This window comes from Rhinatrema bivittatum, chromosome 6, assembly GCF_901001135.1.
Source record: "Rhinatrema bivittatum chromosome 6, aRhiBiv1.1, whole genome shotgun sequence".
NCBI classification, from domain to species: domain Eukaryota; kingdom Metazoa; phylum Chordata; class Amphibia; order Gymnophiona; family Rhinatrematidae; genus Rhinatrema; species Rhinatrema bivittatum.
Window position 1 is genome coordinate 78033566 of NC_042620.1, and position 13931 is coordinate 78047496.

At 42.5% G+C, this 13931-nt stretch overlaps 1 long non-coding RNA gene across 1 annotated transcript in view; it reads right to left on the reverse strand.

Annotated features, from left to right (window-relative positions):
- LOC115093205 overlaps window positions 1–13931 on the reverse strand; it is an 82768-nt gene that overhangs the window by 22956 nt on the left and 45881 nt on the right. Inside the window, exon 2 of the long non-coding RNA XR_003857223.1 lies at window positions 5254–5374. This is a non-coding gene — a long non-coding RNA (uncharacterized LOC115093205). The remainder of the gene's footprint in view (window positions 1–5253; window positions 5375–13931) is intronic.

Here is a 13931-nt window from a genome sequence, read left to right on the forward strand (position 1 = left end):
GAAGGCTATAGAGTGGGTGAAAAATCCCTGGGTACTTTTGAAGAAAGGGTAGCTGCAGTTAAGCTACAAAGTTAAGCCCAAAGTAGCTGGAGGCAACAGCTGCTTCAAAAAAGATAGATGAAGACTTCCAGTGTAGTCATGGCATTAAAGTTATTAAATATGCTGGTTTACCAGTTATATTATTACCTCCAGATATGACTAAAACTTGGGGAAAATATTGCATACAGTGAACCCTTAAGAGTGAATTTTCAAAATATTTATGTGCATAAAATTAGCATATACGCAGCTTGAAAAAAAGGGGCAGTCTAGGGCCATTTCAGGGGAGGCCCAAGACGTACACACACAAGTTGCTATTTTACAAGAGACGTGTACATTTGCCAACTTATTTGGGTATTTTTTCACCTGTTAATTATCTTGCACAATTGATATCAGTCTCATCTATTGTTTACTGTTGGTTGGATGGGAGGACTGGGTGAACTTGGGGGATTTCAGATTGAAAACTAGAAGGGTCTTAATGGCCTGGAGAAGGACTTAATGAACTGGTGGAGATTTTGGCGAACAAATGATTTCAATTGTGCACACGTGTTTTGAAATATACGACTGATGCTCATAAACAGGGTTTCATGCGAACAAGTCATGAATTTTTTTTCACATGGTAAATATACGTATGTTTTTAAAACAGGTAGGAAAAGTATGTGCTTTCAATGCATTGAAACGGACACTTTCCATATCTTGCAGGTATTCTTGTGCAACCATACCTACACGCACATGACTGGGGGGGTGCCTCATACGTGCAGGTTATAAAATACTGTCGTAGATCTCCATATTTGGGGCTGCGAAGAGTTGTTTGAAAGTTACCCTTGATGTTTATATACAAGACTGTTAAATAAAGCTCTAGAGCTGTGCATAGCATAAAATTTCATTTTGTTTTATTTTCATTTTGGGGTAGATTTTAAAAAACTACGCCCGCGCGTACTTTCATTTGCGTGACCGGTGCAAACAAAAGTACGCCGGATTTTAATAGATACGTGCGTAGCCGCGCGCATCTTTTAAAATCCGGGGGTCGGCGCGCGCAAGGCTGCGCAAAATCGGCAGCCTGCGCACGCCGAGCCGCTCAGCCTGCCTCCATTCCCTCCCGCCTCCCCCCACCTTCCCCTACCTAACCCACCCCCCCAGCCCTAATTCCCCCCCTACCTTTATTCCAAAAGTTACGCCTGCCTCGCGCACCGGGCCGGCTGCCAGCGCACCATGTTCCGGTCCGGGGGCTGGTCTGGAGGCTGCAGCCACGCCCCCAGGCCAGAACCACGCCCACAGCCCCACCCCCAGAATCCCCCTGATGATGTGCCGGCCTTGACACACTCCCTGACACGCCCCCCCCAGGAAAGCCCCGAGACTTACGCACGTCCCAGGGCTTTGCACGCGCCAGCAGCCTATGCAACATAGGCTCAGCGCGCGCAGGGGAGGTTTTCGGGGGGTACGTGCGTATCTTACGCGCATACCCCTTTGAAAACCTGCCCCTTTGTTTTTAGTTTATTTAATTTTTGTTTTCATTTTAGTGTGCACAAACTCAAAATAATGCTTATGATTTCAGGTCATATGCATCAATTTGATTTATTGTGCGCTATTTCAAATTAGTGTGAACTCAAAATGAAACCCCCCTCAACATGTTGTGAGTTTTTTTGTGGTTTCATTTAAAAAGCAACATAAAACAATATAGAGAATGCTGTTGACATTGCCTATGTCATTTCAAATGAAAGCACATCCTTATAAATCTCTAAAACCTGTGTGGTAATTTTTAAGAAGAGGTGCTAATAATTTAAATATTCAATGCAAATAACCTTCAAAAATGTTTGATATCAATGATCTTTCGAGCGATGAGCAGGGCTGGAGCAGAGCCTTATCTATTTTAACATCTTTAACAGCTTTTAATTCCTGGAAAACTTTTTCACAGCTTTTAATTCATGGAAAATAAACTGTCAAGGAAATAGGCTTGAAGAACGGTCTTCTAAAATTAGAGCGTGATATTTAAAAAAAAAATCATTGGGAATCTTCAAAAAACAAAGCAGCTTACGAACAGATTTTTTTTTTTTTACTAAAGAAAACATACCTGAACTTCATTGAAGATGGAGAAATGTTTCATTTGTAGCAGTGCAGCTGAATGATACGTTATTGAAGGGTGAGCCATATTTTCAGAGACAAGAGACTGACATTTAATATCCACACAATAACAGTGTGGAATCTAAGACTGGTGCAGAGAACTCTCCAGAGCTTATTTTCTGCATTGTTTCTCAAAAAAGGTACAGCAGCAGTTTCTACTGATCTTTTCCCAAAGTAGAGCTTGAAGAGACCAAATTTGTGCTACGTGAAGAATGTGTCAAGGTGACAATATTTTTGTCAAATAACTTCATCAAGATCCTAGAGACATATGAGTATCTCTGCTGGGACAGGAGTTCATACGGTAAATCAATTTAATGGGGCAGGTTGTCAATAGGCCCCACATAAACCAATTTGATCTTCAAACACAAAGTACCCTCAGTTTGTGTTTGAAAATTGGGTGGTTTATGTGGAGAAAAATGTAATAAATTCTGAGTAAAAAAAAAATTAAGTTGTCTATAATAGTAGCTTGAAGTACATGCATTGAGCATATCTGGATGTTTTTTTAAAATAAAAATGTATATGGGTGCTTTTGTTCCCTGTGTAAATTAGACCCCAGCAAATTACTATGGCTAAAAGCATGCACTTTGGGGTAGATTTTATAAATCTATGTGCGCGCGTACTTTTGTTCGCGCACAAGGTGCAAACAAAAGTACGCTGGATTTTATAAGATACGCGCTTAGCCACGCTCATCTTATAAAATCCGGGGTTGGCGCACGCAAGGGGGTGCACATTTGTGCACCTTGCGTGCGCTGAGCCCTGCGCTCGCTGCCCGTTCCCTCCGAGGCCGCTCCGAAAACGGAGCGGCCTCGGAGAGAACTTTCCTTCCACCCCCCCCGCACCTTCCCCTCCCTTCATCTACCTAACCCACCCCCACGGCCCTATCTAAACCTCCCCCACCTTTATTCGAAAAGTTACGCCTGCCTCCGGGCAGTAGTAACTTACGCGCGCCGGCTGTCTGCTGGCGCGGCAGGCCCCGACACAGGCTGCTGTGTCGGGGCACTCGGCCACACCCCCGGACTGCCCACACACCCCGAACATGCCCCCGAGCCGATACCACGCCCCCTGACCACGCCCCCGACCGCCCCTTTTTGCAAGCCCCGGGATTTATGCGCGTCCTGGGGCTTGCAAAATAGGCTCGGCGCGTGCAGGGACGTTTTAAAAGGGTTACACGCGTACCTTATGCGAGTAACCCTTTTAAAATCCGGCCCTTGGTGAACATAAGTGCATGCTTTTAGCCTGCTGAAAATCTGCTTTGGCAGATTCAGTCTGCTGACCTGTGAAATCCCCCATTTTACCCATATACTTCTCAACTAATCCTTAGAAAATTTACCCCAGTTATATAAATTTTGCTTATTTATTTATTGAGGGTACACAATCTCAAATGATACATAAGAACATAAGATTTGCCATACTGAGTCAGACCAAAGGCCATCAAGCCCAGTATTCTCTTTCCACCGTGGCCAATCCACTTCATAAATACCTGGCAGGATCCCAAAATGTTGAGAGATTCTATGCTATTTACCCCAGGGATAATAAGCAGTATATTTCCCCAGGTTCACTGTTTATTGAGTTTTCATCCAGGTACATGTCCAAACCTTTTTTAAACCCAGCTACACTAACAGCTTTCACCAAATCCTCCAGCAAATTCCAAAGTTTAATTATGCATTGAGTAAAAAAAAATATTTTCTCCTATTTGTCTTAACTGTATAACCTGGTATAAGCAATAAAAATTATGTATTGCTCTTCATTACATTATTATGGATATCCATGGTGTCAAGTCTTTTTGATAGCAGCAAGAATGAAGTAAAAAGAGAACACTATGACTGAATGTCTTCAGAAGTTTTATCCTCTTCATATTCATTATGAGGTAGATCTTTAAAAAATACGCGATCGCGTACTTTTGTTGGCGCACCAGGAGCAAACAAAAGTACGCTGGATTTTATAAGATACGCGTGTAGCCGTGCGTTCCTATAAAATCCGGGATTGGCGCGCGCAAGGCTGCCGATTTTGGGCAGCCTGCGCGCGCCGAGCTGCGCAGCCTGCCTTCGTTCCCTCCGAGGCCGCTCTGAAATCGGAGCGGCCTCGGAGGGAACTTTCTTTTTGCCTGCCCTCCCCTTCCCCTCCCTTCCCCTGCCTAACCCACCCCCCCAGCCCTATCTAAACCCCCTCTTACCTTTATTTCGTGATTTACGCCTGCTAGAAGCAGACGTAAATCTACGTGCGCCAGCGGACTGCTGGCGCGCTGTCATCTGACCCAGGGGCTGGTCCAGAGGCCTCGACCACGCCCCCGGGCTGGCACCTGAAACGCCGTGTCCCGCCCCCAAAACGCCGCGTCATTAGGCCCCGCCCCTTTTCAAAAATCCCGGGACTTACGCGAGTCCCGAGGCTCTGCGCGCGCCAGCAGCCTATGCAAAATAGGCGCGCCGGCGCGGGAGGGCCCTGCTCGCGTAAATCCGGCCGGATTTACGCGAGCAGGGGGTTTAAAATCCGCCCCTATCTTTATAATTATTTTGAGATATATTTATTTATTTGTATTTATTTCCACCTTTCAGACACTTCAAAATAGATTACATTAAAGCAAATTTAGGAATATTTGTGATACAAATTGTCTCAATTCTGCAGAAATCAATTTGAGCCAAAATGTTTTGCCATCTTATTTCAGATAGCTGGATGTGATTGAGTGAGGACTGAATACAACTGCAAATAGTTCAGAAATATACAGGAGTTAGCCAGCCAGATTTGCAGTGAGCTCTGTAAGGGGAAAATCAGAAAAACAGTGAAGGAGAGGAAAGAAATAATACCACTTGATGCGTTGGAGTGCCCTTCACACTTCAGATGATAGTTACTCACAAGTTTCATTACAAATTAATAAAAAAACCCAATTTTGCAGCCCAAAAATAGGCTGCTTGCTTTCTTCATTGACTTTAATGGGTAACAAATGAAAGAATAAAACAAACCATACAAATGATTGTGAGCAGTAGCACCAATTTATCAAGGCTTCCACCTTGCAGTAACATGTAATGACCTTTGACATTAAGATCCATATGGGGAGAAAATGATGCATAAGTTCTATTATAAAACTTGCAGCAACATTACCTTATTTTAATACTCCATAATTGGTTTAATTTGGAGAAAATATATTCATCATTTCCAAACGATGAGGACAGAACTTCCTGCTGCACATCCCTAAGACCTTGTTTATTCCTTAGAACTAATCCTGTGTTAAAATAAAGAAGAACTGTTGTTATTATGATACATTTCAGACCTTGCAGAGAATTGTATCTTCTATTTTCTGGGTAAATTTATTTATGTATAAATTGTTTTACTCCCTTAGCATCCATGGGGAAAATATTTGCACAATGCTTGAAAATGTTCCTCTACTTTTATTATATATTCATTTGTTAGCTAAAACCTCATGCATGGTTTCTCAGGACCAAATATATGCTAAGCTGCTCAGAAACAATTTATCTCTTTCTTGTCTGTTCTTAAACATTAGTGAAAGATACATTGGGTAACGGTAATTGATGTTTATCGATTTTGTATACATAACAACCTGAGTAAATCTACCTCAGAAGTGTTATGATAGTTAATTTTACATGTTTCAAAATGAGCAAATACTTAATAAAAGGTAAAAAAAAAAATACCCATCAATGGCACAGCATAGTGAGTGCATGTCTTAGTTTACAAAAAATCAAAATAGAGAAAAAGTGCCATCATAGGTCAAGATGGACGCTTGAATTGGGAGCACTGACCAGACACTGGCATAAACTTCATGTTTTGAAGGTTTTCAGTGCACAGCAAACCCCCAACCCCAAAGATTTACAGCATGAATAAGCTGGGAAATGTGTCGACTTGAAATAAGGCTGCAGAGATAAAAAGCTATTTTGCAGCGAGTGGTGCAATGCATAGGCACGCAAACAACACGAGAGCCATTCGGGAGCACGCTCCATCAAGGTTCAGAGGAGAAAGCAAAACATGTGCGCACCACATGTACAGAGGGGGCAGATACAGTGCAAGAAGAAATGCAAGCATGGTTTTGGGAGATAAAAAAAAAAAAAAAAGATATAGCATCTGTTAAGAATGAGATGCTGGAAGCCATACCTGAGCTGCGAGAAGATAACCAAGATTGGTAATCATGTGGAAGAGGTGGAGCAGTGTATGGAGGATCAAGTGACCCAGCTGGCACAGCTGGTGAATGAAACAAAAATGTTACGAGAACAGAAAGAGGAACTGGGTGTAAAACTGAAGGATCTTGAAAACTGCATGAGAAGGAATAAAGTGTGTATTTGAGGGGTCCCTGAACTGAGTGAGTATGAGGATAGCAAGGAGGTGGTGCAGCAAATTTGCAAGACTGCTGAATAATGGGCAAGAAGGAGAAATAGAAGGGCCAGTGATTTTTATCAGGCATGCTCATAGGTTGGGAGGCCCTAAGCAGCAAAACTTCCCCAGTGATATAATAGTTTTGTTTTTGGGAGTATCCAATAAAAGAAATAATAATGGAGAAGGCCAGAACATAGCGTGTCTTCCATTGGGAGACATAAAATTGAGTTTTATGCTGATCTGTCTGCAGCGATGCTGGAATGCAGGAGGGAGATGAGAGAGGTAACCGATGCTCTATGAGGAGGCAATATGAAATATACCGTATTTTGCAGTCCATAAGACGCCCCTGACTATAAGACGCACCTAGGATTTAGAGGAAGAAAATAAGAAAAAAAAATTCTGTCCCCATGACGGGCTCTGTACGGAACTCCCCCTAGAGTGAATGTAGCGATTCTCCCTCTCGCTTGCCATCCCCCTCCTCCTCCTCCCAACTCAGCCCGATCAGTAGGGTGGCGCAGGTCAAATGCATGAAACATCTAATATATCTAAACAAATGAGAAGGAAATGGCCTGTACTAACTTTGATGCCATGTATTGACTTCTGCCAGCAGAGCTTCAGCTCCCTGCCGGTCTGCTGCTCCCGGGGTGCTGCGGGGTGCATCTTACTGAGAAGGTCGGCGGCACCCTGGGAACAGCAGACCAGCAGGGAGCTGTTTGAACTGGAGAGGCCTCCGTAGCGCACACGGTTCAAACAGCTGATGTTTGACCTGCGCCATACTGATTGGACTGAGTTGGGAGGAGATGGGGGAGACGGCGCGTGAGAGGGAGAGACGCTACATTCGCTCCATTAGACGCACAGACATTTCCCCCCCACTTTTGGGGAAAAAAAAGTGTGTCTTATGGAGCGAAAAATACGGTAAATGGCTGTTGTTCATTATCTGCGGCACCGTGAACAAGGTAAAAATGGTAATGGAAGCGAGAGAGACACTGCAAAGTGCTGGTCTTTTGAATGAGAGAGAGACTCAGCAACCTAAGAAAAATCTGGTCTGCTGGCTGGGGCTCAGGTCCGCAGTGGTTGTGACTTTTCTATGTGGCAGTGTGTGCTGGTGCAAAGCAAGCTAAGGCAGTAGGAAAGGAGTGAACTGGAAACTGGCAAGCATTGATTTGGATGGATCTAATCTTCTAATTTGCTAGATTCGCTGACATCATATATCATAAATGATAATGGATGAATTGAAAAGTTGGGGCTGTGGGGTTTATGTGTGAGTTACATTTTGCTTGTTCTGTAAGTGATATATTGCATTTTGTTAGGCACATGAAATTGGGTGGGACATCTGGTCTGTAAGAATTTCCTCTGTTGGGTTCTTTGCTGGGAGTGGAGGGATGTGGGTTGGAGTGCTTTTGTAGGGGTGGGGGGAGGGCAGAGGATGGGTGGGGGAACAGGGGAAGGAAGGGAGGGGGAGAGGGAGGGGAAGAGGTGGGATGATGAGTGGGGATGTTATGGGGGGAGGTTGTGTTTTCTTGGGGTAATGGCTGGAAGAGGTGTGCTATGATGGCTGAGTTTACTCTGTTGTCCTTTAATGTAAACAGACTCAATATACCTATGAAGAGACAGTTGGTAATTAAATTGGTCCATAGATTACATGCAGATATTGTTCTCATCCAAGAAATACATCTCTGTAAACGTGATGAACGGCTACCTAATCATAAGGATTTTGATAAGGTGATATTGGCAGCAAACTGGAGTGGAAAGAAATGTTGAGGGGTGGGTTCCCTAATTAGGAAATCATTATAAGCAAACATACAAATTACAAAACATTCAAAAAGGTGTAAAGGGTAAGTACCTTCTTATGAATGTAAAACTCTGAGGTATATTGATCACCTTATTGAACTTGTATGCCCCTAACTCTGAGCACGGTTTATTTATGAGAAAATAACTGTGTAATTGCTATCTTTTGCCATGGGTGCCTTATTTATCAGAGGAGATTTTAATTTGATTATTAGGATGGATCTGGATAACTCATTGTCAATGGGAGTGATTTTGAAGAAACAGAAAAGCAAATTAATAAATATGATCAAAACTTTAAATTTTATTGATGTATGGTGGGTGTTGAATCCTACTTCTAGGGACTATACATTATACTCTCATTCACTGAGGTCTTATTCTTGCATTGCAATATATTAATAGAGAGCTCCCTGATGGGGAAGGTGAAGGGAGTTGAGATAGAGAGTTGCACTTGGTCAGATCATGCGCCGGTGTAGTTAAAGGTGTGGGGATTGCCTGACAGGCAAACTTTATGGAAACTTAATGATGCCCTGTTTTGAGATGAAACAGTAGTGAGGAAAATAGAGGAAGAATTGTGGGAATATATAATCAACAATAGGTACGATGAGGTACACTCAAATATGGTTTGGGATGGGTTGAATGCTGTTATAAGGGGGAAATTCATGTCATGGACTTCATGGAAGAAAAAGGAGAGGGGCAAGCAAATTGAGCCTCTCTTTAATAATATTAAGATGTTAGAAGGTCATCATAAAAAGACGGGGTCCCAAAACATATGGCTACAACTGGATAGGAAGAAGCAGGAATTAAAGGATATTTATATAGAAACCATACAGCATCAATTGATGCTGGCAAAGCAGGTACATTTTGAATTTAACAACAAGGCCTCTAAGATTTTAGCAAGAAATGAAAGAAGAAATTGGTACAATCTCAAGTTAAATAATTAAGGGATGCCGGGGGGAATTTGATGTATACTACAGGGCAGATAAGGGAGAGATTTAGACAATTTTATCAGGATTTATATGTGACTGATAACAATATCATGGAAGTAACACCCAGTGCTTGATCCAACCAACAACAACAGTTAGACAAGGAAATTTTGGTATTTGAAATTTTGCAGGCTATTCAATCCTTAAAAACTGACATAGCCTCTGGAGTAGATGGCTTCATGGCTAATTTGTACAAGAAATTTGGTAATATATGAGCAGATTAATTATTTTCTTATTTCTTAGGCTACATAAACATGGGTGTTCTCAGCATGAAGGCTTCTTAATATGTTCCCTGCAGCTTTTATTGAAGCCTTCTATTTTTCATCATTGGGGCATTAGTACATAAAGGGCTGGATTTTCAAAGGGTTACGTGCGTAACCGGTCATACGCACGCCGGGCCTATTTTCAGAAGGCCCGGTGACGCACATAAAGCCCTGGGATGCGTGTAAGTCCCAGGGCTTGCAAAAAGGGGCGGTCCAGGGGTGAAGTGGGGGCGAGGCCAAAGGCCTCTGCATGGCCACTGTGCCAGGGATCGTGTGCCGGAAGTCGGCTGGTGCGCGCAACTTACTTCAGCCCCAGGGTTGAAATAAGTTTTGTAACAAAAAAAAGAAGATGAAAAAGGTAGGGGGGAAAGGGCAGGGGAGGTAGGGGAAGGGAAGTTCCCTCTGAGGCCACTTCAATTTCAGAGCGACCTGGGAGGGAAAGGGGGAAGGCAGCATGGCTCAGAGCGGGCTCGGCATGCACAAGGTGCACAATTGTGCACGCCCTTGTGCGTGCCGACCCCCAATTTTATAACATGCACGCACCTGCGCACACATGTTATTTGTTGAGTTTTATATATTTATTTGTTGAGTTTTATATACCATCATTCGGTGAAGCCATCATAACGGTTTACAAGATTCAAGTTATAAAATCGGGCATATATGTGTGTACCCCGGGTAGCGTGCGCACCTTTTAAAATCTACCCCAAAATATTTAATGCTTTATTAGCTGGGAATGTTATGACCTCATCCATGAAAGAAGCAGGGATAGTTGTTTTGCCTAGGGAAGGGAAGGATAAAACATTTTTTTTGGGCTCTTATCGGCCAATCTCTTTGCTCAACATAGATATCAAGATCTTGATGAAGGTGCTGGCCCCTAGTTTGTTGGAGATGATTCCTGGATTGGTTCATAAGGCTCAGTCCAGATTCATTCCAGGAAGACATACAGCAGATAATATATGCAGGATTCTCAACCTGGTATGGGCCACACAAAGGGATCAGGAACAGGCTTTGTTGCTAAAGATCAATGCCAAAAAGACTTTTGATTATGTACATTGGCCTTTCCTGTGTACGGTACTGCATAAGGTTGGGTTTGGCAAAACTTCTGCAATTGGTTGAGGCAAATGTATAATTTCCTTATTGCTAGGATTTGAGTCTTTTGGGCTGAGTGGAGGAACGAGGCAAGGATGCCCATTGACCCCTTTATTCTTCACCCTGGTGATTGAGCCAATGCGGCTTATATTAGAACTTCTCAGGATATATGGGGTATATGAGTTGGGTCAGAGGATTACCTTAAATCCTTATATGCAGATGATATCCTATTTATGTTATCTAAGCCTTGAGAGCCTTTACAGGCTATCTTGGGAGAGATGGACAGATATGGATGAGTTTCAGGCTTTAAATTAAATTACACCGTTGTAAATCAAATATTAATATTTCAGAGATGGCGAATAGGGAACTTCAAGGGCTGTTCCCTTTTAGATGGGTGACTAAATAGATTAGGTATCTGGGAATAAATATGACTATAGATAGACATCAACTATTGGAAATAAACAATTCCTCCTTGCTGTGTAAGATATAGAGAAATCTTGAAGTTTGGAATGAGGATACGATATTGTGGTTAGGATGGATAGAAGTGCTGAATGCTTTGGCTAGGTTATCTTATTTATTTCAAAGCTTCTGACTGAGGTCCCTAAGAATATGTTGAACCAAATTCAAAGGAAATTTTAAAATTTTATTTAGAGACACCTGAAAGTAAAGAGTAACACACTTTTTTGGCCAAAAGGAATGGGATGGCTGTGGGTACCTCATATGGAATATTATGCTATATTCCAGCTGAGAGTGATAGTGGAGCAGCAACAAAGGGGTATGGGTAATCACAGAGCAGAGACTGATGGGTGAGACCTCTATTCAAGCTATTCCATGGATTGTAAAGAAATATAAGGTTTCAGGATATGGGATAAGTATTATTCTCATTTGGTTTCATGGGGGTGTATTCCCCTCTTTCACTTATATGTTATAATAAAATGGAAGTAGGGGGATTTTGGATCTGGGAAAACCAAGGGCTAGTTTCTTCGGGGCAGTTGGTTTCACAGGGGATGGTGGTAGGTTTTGCTGAACTATGGGATACATTTTTATTGTCAAATTCTGATTTGTTTGCATATTTTCAGATAAGACAATAGAATAAATGATAAACAAAGAGTGGAGGGTAAGGATAAAATAGGAATGGGAGTGCTGTGCTCCAAGACTATGTGTTAAAGAGTGGATGTCTAAGCTGTATAAAATATTGTTGCACAAGCCAATAGTTAAACTAAAACTTTAGTATGGAAAAAGGATCTGCAATTGGAAATTGAGGAGGAATACTGGGAGGAGATATGAGTGGGGGGTATCTAAATCCTCTCTATCTGTGCACTTAACAGAAAACTCCCTTAAGGTTTACTATAGATGGTTTCTTAGTCCCCTCTAGATTGCACAATAGCGAGATGTTGGAGAGGGTGGAGAGGAAGGCACCATGGGACTTATATGGTGGTATTGTGCTGGAGGGACATTCAGCAGTTTATAAAGATTCTGATGCAATATAGTTTGCTTTGGGATTCTGATGCAATATAGTTTGCTTTGGGAGATGTTTTTTCTTTTTAATGTTGATCTAGAAGAGGCTTCACTGCAGATAAATAAGTTAATCTTTCAAGTTCTTAATGCTGCAAGATGTTCGATTGTGGCTAATTGGAAGAAGTTAGAAGTTCCAGAAATGACAGAGGTTTATCATTGCTTGGATGATATACGCAGGATGGAACATTTTACGGCAATCTGGAAGAATAGGTTGGACACTTTTCTAGCAATATGGAAGCCTATGAGAATTGGAAACCCTAATGGGTAGCTGAGGGGTTGGGTGCCATTGAAAACTGGGAACTGGGGGAAAATGAGTATATATTTGTCTGTATTGATTGCTCATTATTGTTGAGTGGATTTGGTTGGATATGTCTGTTGTGATACTGATATTTTCCCCCCAAAATGTTAATTACAAAACAAAAAGTCAAAACAGAATGCAGGCACAAAGAAGATGCTAGGACTCACTCTATGGTATACTGACATGATACCATGAGGAAGACATGTGTGATGCCCGCCTTGGGCCATCCATGGCTGAGAATAATGTGGAGGAGCTGGCCCTGTGGCAGGGCTACATACTACCCAGGTAGAAGGTCCTTGGTTCAATCCCAGAGTTGGGTCTTCTACTTTCTAAGAGAGCTAGAGCTGGGGATTCTGCAGAGACAGTGTTCATAGCTTCTAGCAGGGAGAGAGCTGTGGTTAATGCTTCAGGATATAATAAAATCAACAACTATGCCAACTCTCTGATGGAATTCAGATGGTGTCATTGCTTAAGGGTGACATCTGTTGGCCAGATTCAGGGCCCTTGACCACAGGGTTCCTGAAGAAGCCCTGGAACATGGTCTCTGGCTCAGGATATAGGTACATTAGCGGAGAGATATCAAATAGGGGGAAAAAATCCTTGGGTAGTCATGAATAAAGGCTCATGGTGGCAGAGCCTGGTTCTGTTTGATCTGGAAGTACAAAATAGCAGAAGGTAACTGCTATGAAGTTAACAGTTACAAACCTTGTGTGTATGGCATTCCTCCTCCAGCTTCTCTCTACCCTAAATGCTTCACTACACTATTGAACTTATAATTCTCTGTCTTAGAATACAGCTCTAATAGTTTATTCTACTGAGTAAATGAAATTATGAAGAAAATCTGATTGACTCATGAAAGGAAAATTTGATAGATAAGCATAATGTGCATCTATGAGCTTCAAGCACAAAATAGAGGTGAAAAGAGATTTATTTTTCTGTTGCTTATTGCCTTTGTCAGTTGTTATGGATCTGTGGGAATTTTTCTGGCACTTCCTGGACCAAGATCACCACTTCCCAGGGCCTGAATCTAGGATTCCTAATTTTTCTCTCTGTGGGTATTTGTAGCATTTTATAGTAATAGCAGGGACTGATTTGGACAGATGCCATCCCTTGCTCCTACTGCTCTGGACCTCTGCTCCAGTAACATGATCCTTAGAGTGCAGCGAGTATGGGGTCTACACCTAGGATCACAGGTCCCACCCTCCTCATGGAAACCACACTCCCTCCCTCAAGGATCCTTGAACACTGTCTCTACAACATCTTGTGGTTCTTTCTATCTTATCTTTCTAACCATCTATGATTCTATACAAATTGAATTGGAACCATTATGGGGCTTTTACATTCGCCACTCATGGGATGATCCTGCAAGCAACTGTAATCACCCCAGGACACTGCCAGGTGACACGGGATGGTGGGATGCCACCAGATTTGCTTTGACAGGGCTTCCTCCTCAGCACGTGCTTGCCCAAAACGTGCTCTTTTAAAGGGCCTACTGCAGAAAAAGCCTATGGTGCC